At 38.8% G+C, this 21,626-nt stretch overlaps 1 long non-coding RNA gene across 1 annotated transcript; it reads left to right on the top strand.

Annotated features, from left to right (window-relative positions):
• The first annotated feature begins 16,665 nt into the window (after window positions 1-16,665).
• Window positions 16,666-20,052, top strand: LOC107790158 (uncharacterized). The gene is made up of 2 exons (XR_001648973.2): window positions 16,666-17,081; window positions 19,793-20,052. It is a non-coding gene; the product is annotated as an uncharacterized LOC107790158 (long non-coding RNA).
• The last annotated feature ends 1,574 nt before the right edge of the window (window positions 20,053-21,626 follow it).

Raw genomic sequence — 21,626 nt, 5'->3', positions numbered from 1 at the left:
AGGCTGGTGGCTGTGATTGCTATTTGACTTCCTATTTATCTTTGATGCTCGACCTTTTCGAGGTTGATAATGTCAATATCAGGGTCACCTCATCGATCGCAAACATTTCCTTTGCAGCATGCTGCTCCCCGTATACTGTTTATACACCGTCCGACATCGGGAATTTCATTATTTGGTGGAGAGTCGAAGGGACTACCCTCATATTGTGGATCCAAGGCCTTCCGAGCAGGTAATTGTACCTCTTGTCGCCCTCGATTACATTGAACTTGGTATCTTGAATGGTTCCAGCCACGTTCACTGGTAGAATAATCTCCTCTTTAGTTGTTTCACTGGCCATATTGAAGTCGTTTAAGACTCGAGCTACAGGTACGTTTTGACTTTGTAGACCGAGCTGCTCCACGACCCTCGATCGGATTATATTTGCCGAGCTACCTAGATCCACTAAAACACGCTTAACTTGAACTTTATTTAATAAGATAGAAATTACCAGAGCATCGTTGTGGGGCTGAGAAATGCCCTTCTGTTTCTTCATTATTGAATGATAAAGTGCCTTCGGGCACATAATCTCGGGTTCATTTTTCCCTAGTGATTGATACCTTAGTGTGTTTGAATATGGGTTCATGTGGGATATCAACCCCACCGATGATCATATGAATGACATGTTGGGGTTCCTCCTGTTCATTTTTCCTATTTGCATCCCTTTCTCTAAAATGATTCTTGGCTCGATCGCTGAGGAACTCCCGAAGGTGACCCTCATTGAATAGACGGGCTACCTCCTCCCTTAATTGCCTGCAAGCCTCGGTCTTGTGACCATGCGTGCCATGATACTTGCACATCAAATTTGGGTTTCTTTGGGAAGGATCGGTTTGTATGGGTTTGGGCCACCTAGTATCTCTGATCCTTCCGATTGCCGAAACAATGTCTGATGCATCGATGCTAAAGTTATATTCTGAAACCGAGGTGCCTCTGTGGGATCAGCATACTTGTCGAAACCACTTTTGCTCATAAGTCCTCGAGAATTCTGTCCTCGATCACTTCTTCGATCGTTCGGGCAGAATTAGTCCCCTCGTTTTTAACTGTCGACTTGTTTGGATATACTGAACCGAAAGGGGCTCCTAATTGGTCGTCCTCGACCCTGATCTTCGACTGATAGATATTGTGTACATCTGTCCAAGTTATAGCTGGATACTCTATCAGATTTTATTTCAACTGTCGTGATGCTATCGAACTCCGATCGTTCAATCCTTGGGTGAAAGCTTGAACGGCCCAATCATCTATGACCGGTGGCAACTCCATGCATTCAATTTGAAATCGGGACACAAACTCCCTTAGCATTTCATTATCCCTTTGTCTTACCTTGAAAATGTCTGATTTTCTCGTTGCGACCTTTATGGCCACGGCATGTGCTTTTACGAAAGAATCTGCTAACATGGCAAATGAATCAATGGAATTTAGTGGCAGGGTGTGATACCAAATCATTGCTCCCTTCGAAAGGGTCTCTTCGAATTTTTTTAACAGCACGAATTCGATTTCATCATCCTCTAAATCGTTGTCCTTAATGGCACATGTTTACAAAGTAACATGCTCGTTGGGATCGGTAGTCCCATTGTATTTGGGTATGTATGGCATACGAAACTTCTTTGGAATAGGCTTCGGAGCCACGCTTGGAGGAAACGGCTTTTGTACAAACTTCTTTGAATCCATCCCTCTCAAGATTGGCGGTGCCCCTGGTATCAGATCAACTCAAGAGTTGTATGTCTCTATTTTTTTGTCGTTGGCTTCGAATCTCTTCTCCCCTGATTCAATTCTTTTGGTGAGCTCCTCAAGCATTTTCATTACCGCAGGATTAGTCTCTGATTCGTTACCATTCGACCTCTCCGGTATTGGCTCGGTATGGCAAGTAATTTCCGGCTCGACCCTATTCGGAGCTCTATGTTGATTTTGTAACTGAGCAATAGCGGCTTGCTGAGCCTGAAGCATCTCGAATATCAATTGGAGACTGACTCCTTCGTCTCCTCTGCCATGTGTTCCTTGGCCACTAGATCGGCCTTCTCTGCGTACATTCCCTTCGAGATCTGTGCCTAAGTTCGCATTTAGAGCAACGTGCAAACTGACATCGACCGGGTTGGCAACCGGTGCTGCCCCGAGATTAGCCTGTGGAACCTCGACTCCTCGTGCGATTACATTTTTGTTTTCATCGTGGAATCCGAGGCCATTATTATCGTGTGTGGATGCGTTTTGCGAGTTTGACATGTTTTAACCTAAAAGCAAAGCCACTCAACAAGAACAAGCGTAAAATAGTATGTTTTACCAAAATCAGTACTGAACAATCACTATTATCCTTAGCCCCACGGTGGGCGCCAAACTGTTTAACCTAAAATTCGAGTAACAATTAAACGTGTTTAGTGATTTTAAGGATACGTGATTTAATCCAATACCAATTGAGAAACAAGTAATTGAAATAGATAATCTGAATAGTAAAATAAATCAAACCAATGTTCTAGCAGTGCTTTCGACCTCGATTCGAGATGGTCTCGAGGTTAGATAAGAAGAACAGTAAAGAACAATGATGAACAGTAATGGATAATGAGTAACATAGAGAGTAGCGTTTTTGTACATCTTTATCAGTGAATCAATGTCGCTTACAAATGAATAGGGTCCCTCTTTATATAGTAGAGGAATCCTAAATAAGGTACAATTCTAATCACGAAAACAATCCCCATGATTGACGTAAATAACCGCTTGATTTGATCTGTTCCGAGATTTCCGCCGAGATTTTCGGTCGGTTGCTAATATCTCTCCATTCCGTTATTATGCCTTACTCGAAGTCGGTCATGCTCGGTCTCGATCTTCAGCGAGCACTTCGATCTTCGTGCTCCGTATTTTGCCATTGAACTCGAGCCTGGTTTATTACGAGCTTACTCTCGAGGCAGCTGCTCGTGCCTATGAAATCTGACATGCCCGAGTTCGACCGTATACAATTAGTAATCAGGATTTAGAGAAGACTTATCATGTTAGATGCTTGGCATACGTTCTTTTATTGTAATTAACTGAAATCATGTTACTTGTTGCTGTTTTCTTTGAGTACTCAATGACCGATAGTGTTTCAAATGTGATAGAAAACCATGTTCTTCAGGATTTAATGTTTAACACACATTCTGTTTTTAAGCATTTTAGCGTATATCCTTGACTACAGCCTGTTATGCAAATAAATGTCATGAATTATTTTTTCGATAGTTATACTCTAGAAATCGTGTCTTTAGGTTTCCTTGAATAGTTAGAGTCGGAGCTTATTTGAAATAGGATGTTCAATTATTATTTGAATGGCTAGATGTCAAGATATGTTGTTTGTGGTTTTTATCAATCTCCAGACGCCATGACTTAAAAGGGTTTATGTCTGTCATATAAAAAAAAATTAGGATCATTCTTAGTAGAAACTAGATTCATATGTGTGTATCTCTTTTGGGTAAACTCAAATTAGCATAGGAAAGTATAATTTCAGTTCTAATCCCTTGCTGTACTTATCTAGATGTAAAGATAAAAGAGGAAATGTACTCAAAATAGTTAGTAAGTTTGTTACTTTGAATTTTATATATTTCATCATTCCGGGTACAACAACAACAGACCCAGTGTAATCTCATAAGTGGGGTCTTGAAAAAATAGTATGTATGCCGACCTTACCCCTACATTCAAGATAGAGGCTTTTTCCTAAAGACCCTCGGTTATTTCCTCATTCTGCGTACTAGAACAAATTACACTTCTAATCATTTCTTTTTTCCTTTTCTTTCTTCATTTTACATGCACGAGAGCCGCGCGGAGTCTTAATGCAAGACTTGACGCTGCTGCTGGACCAAGGATCCGCATTTACATCTTTATTCGCGTCTTTGTATCTTTCTCTCACCCTGTCCATACATCAGGAAAAAAAACGAAGAAGGGCGAGAGGATATGGGAAACATTCTGCCTTCAAACACTTACTTTGAAAGTATTATATTTTGCTTTAGTTTTATTTCAGTAGTTTATTGTAGATGTTTACTCGTGGTGATTTGCTTTAAGACTTAAAAGTGTAATGAATTTAAATTGATTTGTTGTTCAAATGTTTAGCGAGGAGGCTTCAGCTAATGAAAAGTAATGACCAAGCTATTCTTAGGCCGGCGGTAGATTTCAAGACCTAGTTAAGAAAGGAAAAGGGTCAAATATAACTCTATACTTTCGAATATTGTCTACATTTAATATTTGTTGTACTATTCGGTCAAATTTATCCCTACTGTTATATTATCTGGCCAAATTTACCCTTATCATCAACAAACATTTAAAAATTACCCTTTGATGTGTTAAGTAATCCAAAATCTTCCAAATTTCTTTTATTTAAATCACTTGTTGTTCTTCTTGCTCCACTATTTTCAGAAATTACTATTGATTTGAATGCTAAAGTTACTAGACTATACAAATTATTCATGAATATTTTTAATTACCAATGCACCCACTTCTCTTCTTGTAATAATGGGTTTGGAATTGATTTATTTTATTTTATTTTATTTTATTTTTCAACAAAACACACAATGTAGAATTCAGTGGTCTATTTATTGTGAATTATATGCAACTGATCATTATGTATGTACATGTATATTCAAATATATTTTGTCATTATCTGGTTAGTATAAAGTTCGATCGACTAACTTAAGAGTGCACAATGTGTAGGCATTTGATTAAAGCAAAGTTGAATTCGACAATGTAAAGTCTCCGAGTAACTTCAACTTTAAAAACTAATACTTGCAAAGTCCCCATACATTTGGTGCAACGAATTCATTAAAATTGAATATTGTAAATACTTTTAAAATTTAGACAAACTATCTAATTTAGATTTTTCAAATAACTATACTTCGTTTATTAACTGTTGTATTATTTAATATTTTTTTCTCCAATTCAGAAAGCAGGTAACTGCCAATTATTTCAAAAATAGTGGACCAAAAAGAAGAATCAGTAAATTAATTAAAATAATTTGAGAGATTTTGGGTCACTTGACGGACTGAGGGGTAATTTTTAAAAGTTTGTTGATTGTAGGGGTAAATTTGACCTGATAGTATGACGGTAGGGGTAAATTTGGCCGGATAGTATAACGGAGGTTAAATGTAGACAATATCTGAAAATAGAGGGATATATTTGACCATTTTCCCGTTAAAACAATATTTTGCCGAATCTGCTTTCTTTTAAAGGAAAATGGCCATATGTACTCCTCTACTTTGATATATTGTCTACATTTAACCTCTGTTATACTATTGGGCCAAATTTACCCCTACAATCAGCAAACTTTTAAAAATACCCCTTGATTTGTTAAGTAATCCAAAATCTCCCAAATTCTTTTTATTTAAATCACTTGTTACACTTCTTGCTCCATTATTTTCAAAAATTACTATTGATGTGAATGTTAAAGTTACTGGACTATACAAATTATTCATAATTATTTTTAATTACTAATGCACCCATTTCTCTTCTTGTAATAAATAAAATTAGTTTAGAATTTTATTTATTTTTCAATCATATACATACCGTAGAATTTAGTGGGTATATTTATTATGTATTATATGCAGGTGATCATCATGTATATACATGTATATTCAAATATATTTTGTCATTGCCTGGTTAGTGTAGAGTTCGATCGACTAACTTAAGAGTGCACAATGTGTAGGCATTTAATTAAAGCAAAGTTGAATTAGACAATGTAAAGTCTCCGAGGAACTTCAACTTCAATCACTAATTCTTGCAAAGTCTCCATACATTTGGTGCAACGAATTCATTAAAATTGGGATGTTGTAAATACTTTTAGAATTTAGAAAAGCTACCTAATTTTAATTTTTTAATTTACTGTACTTTGTTTATTCGGTTGTATTATTTAATATTTTTTTCTCTAATTTAAATGCCAATTATTTCAAAAATAGTGGACCAAGAAGGACAACAATTGATTTAAATAAAAAAAATTTGGGAGATTTTGGATTACTTAACAGATCAAGGGATATTTTTAAAAGTTTGCTGATTGTAGGGGTAAATTTGGCCTGATAGTATAACGATAGGGGTAAATTTAGCCCGATAATATAACGCAGGTTAAATATAAACAATATATGAAAGTAGAGGGCTATATTTGGACCTTCTCCCTTCTTTTAAAGTAGTTTCTGATTTTTAAAGTCTCGTCCCAAGTCTTGGAATAAATATGTTCCATACATATATAATCAGTCACAACGTTCAAATTGCTTTTTTCATTTAAAAGAGAAACTTTCGTCCATTTCTTTTTCAAGCACTAGAAAGTTAGTCCTTAATGGTGAGTTTGTAAATTTTTAACGTAAGGCTACTGGAATTGTAAATCCATGAATCTTTATTGGATTAAGTAATTAGAGTCTATCACGTTGAGTTTGTAATTGTTACAGTTAATTTGAAACATGTTATTAAATCATATGTCTTTAAACACTTAAGCCTACCACGATTGATGCGGATTTTGAGGGGTGCCTCACACCTTCCCCTTAATTTAACTAGATCTCTTACCTAGGAACTCTAATGTTAGTGGATCTTACGGAGTAAATAATGAATAATTAATAGGTTCCCTATTTCACCTTTAAAATAATTAGGTGACGACTCCTTAGTTAATAATTAACTTGGGAATCACTAATATGTTGTACTCTAATTTGACCCTTGTTAAAATGACAAATACATCTGTATATGGTGAAATATGATATGACACGTGGTCATCTAAAGGAAAGACATGTGGAATCCAAGACGGGGATAGCCGAAAATCGAACGCAGCCATTCCGCTTGCCACCGGAAGGGATATCGTTCATAAAGGTGTATTAAATGCTCTGCGCCTGGTAGCATTTAATAAAGAATATTCTGCAGCATTAAGAGCGACGACCCGTTATAGAGAATTTGGCATTTATGTTCATCTTTACATCTTCATCAATGACCCTCATAATTGACATTAAAAGAGGGCACGATCCTAGGACCTCCTTCCCTAGACGCAACTATAAATAGTGAGTCCAGTTATCATTGTAAAGGACACGAATTTTCTGGCTAAACTTACATTACATTCTATACAAAGCTTAATACAATCTTACTTTCCCACTTTTTGATCTCATCATTGCTGTGCCCGAAAACCTTATTCCCGGAACTGTCATCTTTGTTGTTTCATCTACATTTATGGCTAAGTATTGTACATTTCTTGAATTATTATATTATTTCAGGATCAAATTAGTTCACTTGTCTAGAAATCACGTATAAATTCAACTGTACCATTTTACGGGTAAACAGTTTGGTGCCCACCATGGGGCCTAGACAACCGTGCAATTAAATTGATCCTTGCCTTTTTTACTAACGTGATTTGATTATTTTGTCTTAGAAAAAATCACAAAAAATGACAGATAACACTGTTAACAACACGCACAACCCTGAAATTCGAGGGGATCAGCCTCATTTCGAGGATTCAATCAGTGGCACCCGCAATGAGGGGAATGACGCCACGCGCGGTGCATGACAGGCAGTACCCTCGACAGGTTCGGGAGACAACTCCCGATGATGCTGATGAGGAGCATGTCCTGGGTGCGGTGAGGGTCCAGCAAGAGCAACATGCGATAAGGTTATAACGGAGCTGAAGCAGGCGCTATCGGGGGCTTCGAATAATGCAAACAGACGATATCCAATTCCTCCTGGTGTTCCCGCAAACCAAACAACGCAGAGAGTCGATAACAACACTTCCAGGGGTGAAGTTGGCTCTGACGGGGCTAGGGGGAGCGGATCGGGTCTCAACAACGTAAATGACCCGTTCAAGAATGAACTTGTACGGTTTATGAGGGAAGTAAATGCCTACATGGACCAAATCATGGGCGTGCCACCAGTATTGAAAGGCCTGGACTCGAAGAAGTATACTTAATTGTCGTACAAGCCGAGTGCAGCACCAGAACTAATCCCAAAGCAGTTCAAAATGCAGGAAGTTCCAAAGTATGACGGGACTTCAGACCCACAGGAGCATATTACCACCTACACAACGACGGTAAAAGGAAATGATTTAGCTCCTCACAAAATTGAATCTGTGTTGCTAAAGAAATTTGGAGAAACTCTCACAAGGGGAGATCTAACATGGTATTCATTATTACCCGAGCATTCCATTGATTCCTTTGAGATGATCGCGGATTCTTTCATCAAGGCTCATGCCGGGGCCAAAAAAGTACAAGCCTGAAAGGCTGACATATTCAGAATCGCACAGGGAGAATCCAAATTATTACGAGAGTTAGTTACCCGATTTCAAAAAGAAAGAATGTTGCTCCCGGTTGTCTCGGTTGAATGGGCAGCTGAAGCATTCACCAAAGGATTGAATCCGAGAAGCTCAGACGCTTCCTAGAAGCTAAAGGAGAGCCTTCTTGAGTTTTAGGCAACAACTTGGGCAGATGTCCACAACCGATACGAGTCAAAGATAAGGATCGAAGATGACCATGTCGGTTCTACATCATCAGTCAAAGGACAGGAGAAGAGCAGAGAAAAATCAAAGGATGACTACGATGCGGACAGACGGACTTCAAGGGGCCGGTTTTTGCCTTACGAGCGGACCGAAGTCCGTGGCAGAAACTTTCGGGCAGCAAACAAGTTCACCGTTGATAGAGGGACCGATCGTGGTCAAAATAATAGATCACTTCAGGATAAAGAGACGTCAGGGTCTCGGGATTCTTCTTACCCCAAGTTATCAGAATATAACTTCAACGTCAGTATAGTGGAGTTGGTGTCAGCCGAGAAACATTAAAGAGGCATGATTCCCGAGACCTATGAGATCCGATTCCAGCCAGAGGGATCCCAACTTATGGTGTGAATACCATGGGACGAACGGTCACCGAACAGGGGACTGCTGACACTTCCGGGAAGAGGTGGCAACACTATTGAAGAATGGTCACCTCAGAGAATTCTTGAGTGACCGAGCTAAGAACAATTATGGTCGTAATAGAGATAACGCGGAACCTTCGAAAGCAAGAGAAGAACCCCCACGCCAAACGATCAATATGATCTTCGAAGGGAATGAGATTAACGGGGTCACCTTTTCGGCAGCGAAGAAGACGAAAGTATCAATAACTCATAGTAAAAGTGTCCGGGAAGACGATATCACTTTCACGGAGGAGGACGCAGACAAATTGTTGGTACCACACAACGGATTTCTTTAAATGTGTTGGATTTTAAGATTAAACATGTTCCAGTGGATCTAGGAAGTTCGGCTAATATCATACAATGGAGAGTATTGGAGCAAGCTAAACTCACCGGAAGCATTATTCCGGCAACAAAACTCCTCGCTAGATTCAACGTTGTGAGCGTGATGACCCAGGGAAAGATTTTGCTGCTCACGAATGCTGAAGGAGTAATGAAAACAACTCTGTTCGAAGTAGTAGATAGTGACATGGGATTCAATATCATCCTGGGGAGGCCATGGTTACACGAGATGAAAGTTGTACCCTCAACATATCACCAATTACTGAAGTTTTCAACGCCCAAAGAAATCAAGCAGATAAGAGGTGATCAACCGGTAGCAAGGGAGATGAATGCAATTTTGGTTTCCAGTAGCAAAGGGAAGGAGCACACGACATAGCAATTACAGGAACCGACACATACTCCCGAGCTAGAAGAAGTTAGCTCGGGAACAGAGTCGTTAGAACATTATTAGGTGCCGAGATATTTCCAAGTTCTAGAAGAGACGGACACAACGAAGTCCACGGCAGAGGAATTGGAGAAAGTTGTATTGTTCGAAGAATTCCTAGAAAGCAAATTCCATTTGGGGACAGGATTGCACTCGGAGCTCAGGTCTGGTTTTATTGAATTTCTTAATTTTAATGCCGATTATTTTGCATGGTCGCACGAGGATATGACAGGTATCCCGATGGAAGTAGCCATGCACAAGCTGAGTTTGGATCCCAACGTACCTCCGGTAAGATAAAAGAAATGCCCTATTGCCGAGGCCAAGAATAAATTCGTCAAAGAAGAGGTAACCCGCTTGCGTAATATCGGTTCGATCCGAGAGGTTAGATATCTGGACTGGCTAGCCAATGTAGTAGTATTTCCTAATAAGAATAATAAATTTTACATGTGTGTAGACTATAAAGACCTTAATAAGGCGTGCCCGAAAGACTCGTTCCCACTGCTAAATATCGATCAAATGTTTGATGCCACGGCCGGGCAGGAGTTAATGAGTTTCCTCGATGCTTATTTCGATTAAAACCAAATCAAGATGAACCCGGAAGATCAAGAAAAGACTTCGTTTATAACGAATTTCGGTACATATTGTTACAGTGTGATGCCCTTCGGGTTGAAAAATGCCGGAGCCACTTATCAACGGCTCGTAAATAAGATGTTTGAAAAGCAAATAGGAAAGACTATGGAAGTTTATATAGACGATATGCTCATTAAGTCTTTGAAAGAAGGTGACTAACTTAAGCATTTGCAAGAAACATTCGACATCCTGAGGAAGCATAACATGAACCTTAATCCCGAGAAGTGCGCGTTTGGGGTTAGTTCTAGTAAGTTTCTAGGATTTCTGGTCTCACAAAGAGGAATTGAGGTAAACCCCGACAAAATCAAGGCCATAGAGGATATCCCGGATCAATTGTCAAACGTAAAGAAAGTCCAAAAACTCACAGGAAGATTAGCAGCTTTGAGCAGGTTCATTTCTCGGTCGTCGGAAAACTGTCATCGCTTCTTCACACTACTAAAAAAGAAAAATAATTTCGAATGGACACCAGAGTGCCAGCAAGCACTGAGGGACCTGAAGAAGTACTTATCAAGACCTTCATTTCTCTTCAAACCAAAAGAAGGTGAAACATTGCTAGCTACCTCGCGATTTCAGAAGTTGCAGTAAGTGCGGTTTTAGTCCGGGAGGACAAAGGTACGTAATTTATCGTTTATTACGTTAGCAAACTTTTAACGGGAGCAGAAACTTGCTACCCACATTTGGAAAAACTGGCCTTAGCTCTCGTAGTCACCGCTCGGAAGCTAAGGCCCTACTTTTAATGCCACCCGATAACTGTGGTGACTGCTTTTCCTTTATAGAACATCCTCCATAAACCCGAGCTCTCGGACAGATTGGCCAAATGGGCTGTCGAAATGAGTGACTTCGACATAGAATATAAACTAAGGACTGCAATTAAGTCGCAAGTCTTGGCTGACTTCGTGACTGATTTCAGTCTAGGACTACTGCCTCTGGCAACCAAGGAGGCAGTAATGGTGTCGGGATCGACATCAGGGGGTTTGGACCTTATTTATGGATGGAGCTTCCAACGTAAAAGGGCCCGAACTTGGAATAGTCTTAATCACGCCTTCGGGGAAAACCTTAAGGCAAGCCATCAGAATGATCCCTTTAACTAATAATGAAGCACAATATGAAGCTTTGATTGCAGGGCTCGAATTGGTCCGGGGACTTGATTTCGAGGTTATCGAAATCAAATGTGACCTACAGCTGGTGGTAAATCAGGTCTATAGGATCTTTGATACCAAAGAAGAATGTATGCAACAATACGTGGTAAAGGTTTAGGCTCTTTTGGCACGATTCCGAGAGTGGTCAATTAATTACTCATATCCCGAGGGAGGATAACGCAGAAGCGGACGCATTAGCAAACTTAGGATCATCGATGGAAATAAAGGGATCGGAGTCCGGGACGGTAGTGCAACTGATGAACTCAGTCCTAGATACGGATGGTTACTATGAAGTAAATTTGACTAGTCTGGTATGGGATTGGAGAAAAGAAATAATCGACTATCTCGAGCATGGAAAGTTGCCCAAAGACCCCAAAGCATCACGGACGTTACGCGCTAAAGCTGTATGTTATAGCTTCAAGGGAGGCCAATTGTATAGAAAGTCCTTCCAAGGTTCGCTGGCCCGGTGCTTAGGAGCGTCAGAAGCTAATTATGTCATGAGAGAAGTCCACGAAGGGATATACGGCAATCACTCGGGCGCATATTCTTTGGTGCTGAAGTTGGTACGAGCAGGATATTACTGGCCTCGCATGGAACAAGATGCCAAAGACTTCGTACGAAAATGTGATAAGTGCCAACACTACGCACCACTAGTACACCAACCGGTAGAACCCTTAAATTCGGTTCTATCCCTATGGCCGTTCATAAAATGGGGGATGGCCATCGTCGAACCGCTTCCACCGGCTCCCGTAAAGATAAGGTTTCTTTTAATTCTGACTGATTATTTTTCTAAATTGGTGGAAGACGGTCAGAAGATCAGAGAACGCGAAATGGTCAATTTCCTGTGGGAAAATATAATTTGCAGGTTCGGAATACCAAAAGAGATAACATGCGACAATGGGCCACTATTTATTGGTGCAAAAGTTACAAAGTTTCTCGAAGATTTGAAGATAAAGAGGATCACATCTTCTCCTTATCATCTCAGCGCAAACGGTCAAGCGGAGTCAACAAACAAAGTGATTATTCAAAACCTCAAGAAAAGGTTGGAAGCAGCAAAAGGCAAATGGCCCGAAGAATTGCCCGGAGTTCTATGGGCCTACCGAACAATGGCCAAATCGAGCATAGAAGAAACTCTGTTTTCCCTTATGTACGGTGCTGAAGCCCTAATTCCGGTGGAAGTGGGTGAACCCACTTTGAGATATTTTTGGGCAGATGAAGAATCGAACAACGAAGCATGTTAAACAACTTGGAACTGCTCGAGGAATGTAGGGACTTGGCGCGTGTAAGAATGACAGCTCAAAAGCAAAGAATGGAGAAATATTATAATCGAAAAACCAACCTCCGTTATTTTAAAGTAGGAGACTTGGTTCTGAGGAAAGTAACCCAAAATACCCGAGAGCTCAACGCGGGGAAGCTAGGTCCAACGTGGGAAAGTCCCTACCTGGTTTTAGCTATCACCGGGAAAGGTTCATATGAGTTGGAGAACTAGAATGGAGACAAGTTTCCTAGCAACTGGAACGTGGCATACCTCAAAAGATATTATTGCTGATGAACATTATTCAAGCGGAAAGTATGTGCTGCATTCTTTTTCCCTTCGTTTAGTTTTTGTCCCAATTGGGTTTTTCTGGTAAGGTTTTTAATGAGGCAGCGATAGAAAGCATACTATGAAGACAATAACAATAAGACCTTTGATAGCAAGGCAAACAAACAAGTTTTCACTCGGGGACGGTTAGATAATCTTCGGCTCGATAGCAAATTCTCACTGGAAAGTTAAGTTTGCTACCGAACAAATGTTACCCGACTGTTCACGAGCACAAATCACTCGAAGATTGTTAGATAGTCTTTTGCTCGATAGCATGGATTCCTAAGGGGAAGTAAGGTATGTTGTTGAGTTAAGGATTATCTAGCAATTCATTGGTGGAATCTTTAAAGGCGCAAGACTTATAGTGTTCCAATTCGCATTCTTCGTATTCGAACACAGGGGGGAATGATATGAGGATACAACAACATTGACTGCCACGTCAACCGAAAAAAAAAAAATTTGAAAACAAAATGCATCATCCGGACTGGGGACTGTGCAGCCAGCCCCGTAAAAACAAGTTATACAAGATAGCCATAAGTAATGGCAATTTATTTTTAGCATAATAAATGCTTGTGTACTTTTGAAAATAGAAAGAATCAATTCTTTTGTTTTTATCTTGTTTCTTGTTTGAACGATGAACTAACTTTGTCATTTGAAAGTTAAACAAGTACTTCAAATATTAGTGCCGTAATGAACATGAGACGTCCTCTTCAAGAGCACTGTAAATATAAGAGGGCCCTCTCTTATTAAAACCTCACGTTAAAGGGTTGGTTTCGGAAGAATATGTGCCCGGAATCAAAATGCCTTCGAGGAAAAATGCACCCGAAGACGTACACGAAAGGACGCAAAATGTAAACTTGCGCAAATACTTATAGAAACCCTCACGTAAAAGGGATAATGCTCGGAACCAAAGTGCTTCGAGAAAAATGCATCTGAGAGACCGAGACTACACATAGTAAAGAGCGAACAGAAAACGTGCACATAATTCTTAAGCAGATGCAAAGGTTAAAGACTTACATGGATATTCAAATGAAAGTAAGACTCAAACAATACTTGAGCAAAAATATGTCTTTATTTACAAGAACATGCCAAAACTGTAAAAGTACAAAATGGGAAAAAGAAAAAAAAGCTAAACTGCAGTGTCTTCGGAACCAGGAGGAAGAGAAGTGTCCGCATCCCCAGGAAAAGTAGGTGGGTCCACCAATGGCTCGACGTTTTTCCCAGTCTGGTTTTCAGCATCGTGGCTCTCCGATTCATCTTTAGTTCCCAAAAACTCAGAACCGAAGCCAGAAGAACTAGGAGCATCAAACTACGCCGAGAGTCCATTTTTAGCAGCCAACTCAAGCTCTCGGGCCTTAGCAATTTTGGCATCATAGTTAATGATACGTGCTTTGGCCTCTTCCAAGGTTTTTCTTCTCATGCTATACATGACATAAGTATTTTCGACAACGAGGGAAGCCGCTCGGTGCGTAAGTTCTTGTTTGAATTGGGTAACCTCGGCAGAAAGGCTTTCCCGGGCGGACTTAACAGATCTAAGGCTAACATCAAGGTCACGGACGATAGAACTAAAGAGCCTGTTGTGCTCGATAGTTTTCTTGTACTTCTCGTCCAATTGTGCATGTTTCGCCCTCACAGCAGCAAGTTCTTCAATGTTGGAGTTCAAGGTCGCTTCTAAGTCAGTCACTTTTTCGGCAGTAGAAGCCTCGCGCTCGGTTGTAGCAAGAACGACATCCTGGACTTCAGCCCATTTGGCCTTGACTTCATCAAATCTAACCCTCAATGGGCCAATTTCTTGGCTAAGGGTTACCACTTCTTGCTCGCTTTGCTGCAAATGAGCCTCCAAAACAACGGCCTCAGTAACTTTGATTTTCAGTTCCGAGAGGCGTAGAATAGTTTGGTCCTGTTCCACCAAACGTTGATTCCGTTTAGAAGTAAGTTCCTCCTTCTCACGAATCAACCGTCAGAAGCTTTCAGAGGGAGTTATAGTAATTTCCGCCAAAAGAGTATTTCTACCAACTTTTCGGTAACACAAAGTTATGTCACCGGAAAGCAGGGGGACTATCTGTATAGGGTGAAATATGATATGATACGTGGTCATCTAAAGGAAATACACGTGGAACCCAAGACGGGGATGACCGAAGACCGAACGCAGCCATTCCGCTTGTCACCAAAAGGTACGTTTATAAAGATATATTAAATGCTCTACGCTCGGTAGCATTTAATAAAGAATATTCTGCAGCATTAAGAGTGACGGCCCGTTACAGAGAATTTAGCATTTATGTTCACCGTTATATCTTCATGAATAACCCTCATAATTGACATTAAAGGAGGGTACGATCCTAGGACCTCCTTTCCTAGACACAACTATAAATAGTGAGCCCAGTTATCATTGTAAAAGACATGAATTTTCTGGCTAAACTTACACTACATTCTATACAAAACTTAATACAATCTTACTTTCCCGCTTTTTGATCTCATCATTGCTATGCCCGGAAACCTTATTCCCGAAACTGTCATCTCTGCTGTTTCATCTACATTTTAAGGCTAAGTATTGTACATTTGTTGAATTATTGCATTATTTCAAGATCACACCACTTATAAATTCAACTGTACTGTTTTACACGTAAATAACATCCAGTCATGAATTATAATTACCCACACATATGTTTTATCTAATTAAGGATTACAATGAGACACGTGTATGATATATGTAATTATGAACTACAATTGCCTCTATATATATAATTCATCTAATTATGAATTACAATGAGACACATATATGAATTACAATTGCCTAATTATGAATTATAATTGGCTACATATATATTTTATTTAATTATAGATTACAATTAGCCACCTATATGATAAATCAAATTATGAATTACTATTATCTACACATATGTGTCATCTAATTGCGAATTGTAATAAGACACCTATATAATACATCTTATTATGAACTACAACTACCTATATATATATATATATATATATATATATATATATATATATATATATATATATTATCAAATATTGATTACAATGAGACAGCTATACGATGCATCTAAATATGAATAATTACCTATCTATACGCTCCATCATTTTAAGATTGGCTTTGAGTGTTAATTTTTTCACATTGAAATATTTTTGTTAGGGTATAATGAGTTAATTATTTTAAATTAATTTGTATTTTATTTTAATAGCTAAAATTAAAATTTTCAACTAAGGTGTTGATTTAATAGTTTAAAATAATTTTTTCATATACTTATAAATTACAATAAGTCACCTATATGATATATCCAATTATGGATTACGTTTACCTATCTATATATTCTATCATTTTCAACTTGACTTAGGTCTTAATTTTCCATATCAAACAATTTTTTATTAGCGTGGGATCAAAGAGAAAAAAATGGGATGAGGAAAGGCAAAGCTATTAATCTAGTGTATGATGAATTAATAAATTTGGAATAATTTAGTTCTTACTTTATTAGCTAAAATCAATATTTCCTTGTATTTTGCTATATAAGCATAAATTGTACAATACTTTTGACTTATGAAAATAAATTTTCAATAAAATCATTGTTTTATTGAGAGAATGTTAAATCTACCAGAATCTTGTTTTGTAGTTTCTCATTTCAATTCACATTGAACTTGTTGGAATTTCTTTTTTGAAGTTGTGTGTTGAAAAGAAAAACACACTACATTGAAAATTCAAAAGACAAATAAAACAAAATGTCCAACCCCCAAATTCCCCCTCCCCCCTTTCTCCCAAATTCTCAAATTCTCGAAATCATTTTCCCATAAAATCAGTTTCCCGCTGGCCCACCAACCTGATTCGTCCTCTGGCTTTCTCTGTGTCTCCGAAAAGTATTGTGCTTAAATTAGTTTAGTCTCTTATGAAGTTTCCAACTGCAAAGTGCGAGAACCGGTAAGCGACCGGTTGATATATGTAACCCTACTATCTGAATTTTTAAGGAATATAGAGTGATTAGAGGAGACAGAGTCGTTGTGAAACTCTCACGGCCTATTCAGACTTCAAGACTTCATTCCAAAACTCCAACGCAGTGAAACTCCAGTAAGTTTTTTGACAATCCTCTCTATTTGTTTTTGTTTTTCCTTTTCATTTTGCTAGTTTGGATTGTAAGTTGTAACCCCAGATTAGCCAAATTAGGGATTTTGCGATTTGTCGTTTCAAATTGTTGGAATTGTAAAGTAATAAATTGTAACGACCCGGCCGGTCGTTTTGTGTATCGTAGTCCCGTGCTTCTTTTATGTTTATTTGTGGTTATGTAACTTGATGGGGGGTTGGTTTGGTTTCGGGGATGTTTCGAAGTGAATTGAGACACTTAGTTTCAAGGTTTGGAAGTTTAAGCTGGAAGAATTGACCGAAATTTGACTTTTCTGTAAACGACTCCGGAATGGAATTTTGATGGGTTCGATAGCTTCGTATGCTGATTTTGGACTTAGGCGTATGTATGGATTTGGAGGTCTGTAGGTTGATTTGGTGCATTTTGGCGAAAGTTGGAAAGTTTGGAAGGTTGAGAGATTTGACCGATAGTTGACTTTGTATATCGGGTTCGAATTTCGGTTTCGGGAGTTGGAAATCGGCCTGTTGTGTCATTTATGACTTGTGTGCAAAATTTAAGGACAATCGGAGTTGATTTAATATGGTTTGGCATAAGTTTTAGAAGTTGAAAGTTCAATAGTTTCATTAGGTTTGAATTGATGTGCAATTCGTGGTTTTAATATTGTTTGATGTGATTTGAGGCTTCGAGCGAGTTCGTATTGTGTTTTAAAACCTGTTGGTACATTTGGATGGGGCCCCGGGGGCCTCAGGGTTAATTCCGATGGATGCCGGACCATGTTTGGACTTAGAAGAATTGCTGGGGATTACCAAGTCTGGTGCAATCGCACCTGCGAGGATGTGGCCGCAGGTGCGAGGCCACAGAAGCGACCTAGTGATTGCAGAAGCGAAGGGAAGAGCTTTACGAGAAGTCTGCAAATGTGAACCTTGGACCGCATGTACGGTGCCACAAATGCGGCCAGTTGTGCGCAAGTGCGGAGGATGAGCTGGGGCAGGGGAAACCGCAGAAGCGGACGGTAATGCGCAGATGCGCTTCCGCAGGTGCGAGGGTCTAACCACAGAAGTGGATGGTCGGGTATTAATGAGAATCTGCATCTGCGATGAAATTTTCGTAGATGCAGCATCGCAGGTACGACTACTTGGACCGCATATGCGGTTTTGCTTGATAGGCTACATATGTTGAGGGTTTGTGTTTTTTTTCTCATTTTTGGTACTGTGGAACTCGGTCTAAGGCGATGTTTTGAGTGTTTCTCATCCCAATTGAAGAGGTAAGTGAAGTTTATTCAATTTTGGTATTAGATATTAATTACCCATTGATTATTACGCCTAATTTTCATGAATCTAAGATGGAATTTGGGGATGTTTGGACTATGTTATTGGAGAGTGAGATTTGAGGATTTGAGTGCCGATTTGTGATTGACATTGGATGATTTTGGTATGGTTGAACTCGTAATTGAATGGGTGTTCGAAATTTATGAATTTTGTTGGGTTCCGAGGTGCGGGCCCGGGGTTGACTTTTTGGATTGACTTTTTGATTTGAGTTAAAGATCTTAGCTTTGTCTTTTGGAATCACTTCATATGGTTTTTATTGATGGTATTACATTATTTTGGCTAGATTCGAGTCGCCTGGAGATTGATACGCGTGGGAAGGACTTGTTAGAGGAGTGATTTGGCTTGCTTGAGGTAAGTATCTTACCTAAATTTGGTTGAGGCACTAGTTGCCTGAATTATTTATGATAACTACATACTATGATTGGCGTATATGTGTGGGGTTGAGCCTATATGCGTGCACCAGGGTACTATTGTCATGTTCGGGGGTAGTGCTTAGGTTATGATATGCCTTGAATTAGCTGCTAAGCTTCAAGTTGTGATGTTTCTCCTGTTTATACCCCTCTGTGAGCTACTTGTACCACATTTGAGATCTCGTTAAGGTTATTCTCCTATGACATGTTAGTTATACCAGTCCAGGAGTATGAAACTTGATAATCATTGATCATGTATATGTATTCTCATATATTTGCTTTCTGTGAGTTATGATCTGGACTGGTAGCCTATGACCACGCCGGGAGGATCTTGATTGTTGGCACGTAAGTTGTCCGTGCGGTTGATAGTATTGGCACGTGAGTTGTCCGTACATCACGTAAGTTATCCGTACGGATCCAGATATTGATATTATTAGCACGTGAGTTATCTGTGCAGTATGTGAGTTGTCCGTACGATTGATATTATTAGCACGCGAGTTGTTCGTACCGCATGTGAATATGGATCCATCCCCCCAGGGGCCACCCTCTCATGTTTCTCTCTTGATGGTGTACACGCGGTTTTCAGGAAACTAATCAGTGGTTTGGTACGAATATGAAAATACTGAGAAGAATCTGGCAGTGTTTGTTTTGGATTTTGCATTGCATATTTACTTGCAATTTCTGTGGTTATTTACCTGATTTATTTGTATATCATCCTTATATGCCGTATCATTTACCGAGCAGAGTACTTGAGTAATTGTGCACACATAGGTTGTTCTCTTTGTGCATTATACTTGATCATATTACTATTATGTACTTGTTGAATTTATGAAACTGAACAAGTTATAGCAAGTATCATTTATAATTCTTGCTTCTTTTACCTCGCCGAGGTAGTCATGATACTTGCCAAGTATATTTGGTCGGTTGTACTCATGCTACACTCTGCACTTAATTGTGTAGATCCAGGTGTCGGACCCAGTCATCAGTAGCCGAGTTGATTGCTGAGAGTCAAGGTAGCACTGCATTCTTGACCGTGGTCTTGGCGTCTCTTTCCTTATGTACTGTTGTCTTTATCTCAGACAGTATTGTACTTGGTCATTTTAGATTTGTATTTCCGTATTAGAGCTCATGACTCTGTATGTACCAGTTTCTAGGAGATTTATCATGTATTAACAGTATTTTGTTATATTGAGGTTTCAAACTTATGCTATTCTGTAAATTCTGTTATTTTAGTTCTTTATTGTTATGTTTGGCTTGCCTAGCAAATGTGTTAGGCGCCATCATGACGGGTTGGGATTTTGGGTCGCAACATAAATTGTAAAACTTTGAATTCTTTTCAAACCCTTGTACGAATTGTCAAGCTAAAAGATACGGAGTCCAGAGAAAACATGAAAACCAAATGTTTTGACTTAGTCAAGTTCACGAAGGATGCTACATTGAATCTTGCGGTAGAGCGCTTGATAGGTTGACCTTGGCTGGGGATACAGTGAACTAGCAGTAATTTTAACTTTAGGATCTTTTCTTATCAAATAAATATTCTCAAGCAATTTGTATCATTTATAAATTGTTATTATGGGCATAGGAATTGGTAATTAAGTTCGTGTTTCTTTGCAATATCCTTAGTTCTAGGCATCTGGCCTTTCTCGGAAGCTGTTAGAGTTGTGCGGACGACTGTTGATTGTGATTTTACTGCTGTAGATGCAGTTGCGGAAAGTTGTTCTACTTGTGAGAAACTAAGACGTGGTATAGGTATAATACCAGTTTAAGTTTATACTAATATTTCTCTTTAGAGAAGAAAATTAATTTCTTTTATTTCACACGATTATATAATTATAGCATTTTTACTTATCTGTTATGCTAATCATGCCACCTTAGTTTACTTTCATCCATAAACCTTCGCAACCATACACCAGTTGAGTTGAAGTTGTCACTGAAATTAGACTTCAGGAAATAATTTAGAATGCTTGTTTTAGTTTTAATTGAATTCTATATGGAGTTTCATTCTGGGTTTGTTGTTGTTATTCTTTTTGGCAGGGGTGGCAGTATATTAAGAGGGTGCAAAAGGTTGTCGTGGTACATACTAAATGTTGCATTCTGTCATCTCTAGGGTTATTTCTGCTTCCTTCAATATGCAATAGTTGGTTTTATATGTAAAACTACATGCTTTAACATGTGTGTATCTAATCCCTATGATATTTTTTTACGATTTCTTAGCAGCTAATACAACTTGCACTAGAATAAGCTGATTTGAATTCTTGATTGACTTTTCGTCTCATGGTACCATCATTGATTGACTTTATTTGTTTGATTCTAATGTGAGAATGCCTACATAGGTTACCTTATATTTTGATTGTAGTTTCATGAATATAGGGATATAGTTTATTCTGCCAAATATAGTAGTTTGTAGATGTAAGCTTTGTGACGATAAACTAAGAATCAATAAACTTTTACTTATGTTAAACTAGTGAGGACAAAAGTTTCAGTTGTAATTTAGAATTACTAATATATGCTCCCATTTTTGCATTTAAGATAGTATATCGAATTGACTTTTTTTAATTAGCTGCTGATTCAACTAGAATCAAGAACTATCATGGAAAAGCTAAAAGAAAGGTTTTGAGCAATGGAAAAATCCGAGAAGAAATATGATATTAGAGATCCCAGGTGGTAAAGTGAGGCCAGTTAAGGCAATTCCATTAGTCAAGCTATCAAATAAGCTAGGAAAAATAGCCTAAAATTTTCTTAGCTTCCAAACAAGTGGAAGGAACTCAAGAGAGAAGAGAAAGATGTAACAATT

This window comes from Nicotiana tabacum, chromosome 24, assembly GCF_000715075.1.
Source record: "Nicotiana tabacum cultivar K326 chromosome 24, ASM71507v2, whole genome shotgun sequence".
Lineage (NCBI taxonomy): Eukaryota > Viridiplantae > Streptophyta > Magnoliopsida > Solanales > Solanaceae > Nicotiana > Nicotiana tabacum.
This window is presented reverse-complemented; position numbering and strand designations above follow the sequence as displayed.